Here is an 838-nt window from a genome sequence, read left to right as displayed (position 1 = left end):
AGATAGATAGATAGATAGATAGATAGATAGATAGATAGATAGATAGATAGATAGATAGATAGACGAATGTTCAAACTGATATGCCACCATGGCAGATGTCTATGAATGCAAATACACGTGATTGCCTGTTTATACAATTTATGTTTTAATATCTCTAGACGTTTCTATGTATGTGAATGTCTGTAGTATTTGTGTGATAAAGTTGTATATTTTGCCTGTAGACATTTCCAATATTTGTTGTAATTTAAATCCGACAACCAGTAATACATTGATGGATTGTTATTAACAACAGAGAATCTATTTGCCCAGAGGATAAATAAATACATAGAAACTGCTAATTCATTCGGTACTCTATTGCTTTGAGTGGAAGGAAAGATTGGCTAAAGGCAGACCTGTCATGTTTTTCTGATTCTGTGGAATATATACTTGCTCATATGTACACTCTTCCTTTCAGACAGATTTGAATAGTTTACTATCTTCTTAAACACATTCTATAAGAAGACGGCATAGATTAGTGAGAACCGTAATCAAAAACTGTCTATACATGATATATAGCTATTGCTTGTCTGATTGATTGATGAAGATGTATGAAAAAGAGACACAGATTTATAACCACACGCAGGCATCGTACCGTTCTTGAGGGTAATTCATGGGCTTTTTATGGGGGACTGGAAACTATTTAGATTAGACAGTGGTGCAATATGAACCCACGATATAATCGGGCGTCAGAAAACAGCCCTAAACATTACATCATTACATGCACAATTCTACTGATTCTATCTTGTTTTCAAGAAGTGATAATATAAATAATTTTGTAGGTATTCGTAGAGATTTACAT

The sequence above is a fragment of the Octopus bimaculoides genome, chromosome 7, assembly GCF_001194135.2.
Source record: "Octopus bimaculoides isolate UCB-OBI-ISO-001 chromosome 7, ASM119413v2, whole genome shotgun sequence".
NCBI lineage: Eukaryota > Metazoa > Mollusca > Cephalopoda > Octopoda > Octopodidae > Octopus > Octopus bimaculoides.
The sequence above is the reverse complement of the archived record's forward strand: the minus strand, read 5'-3'. Positions refer to the sequence as shown.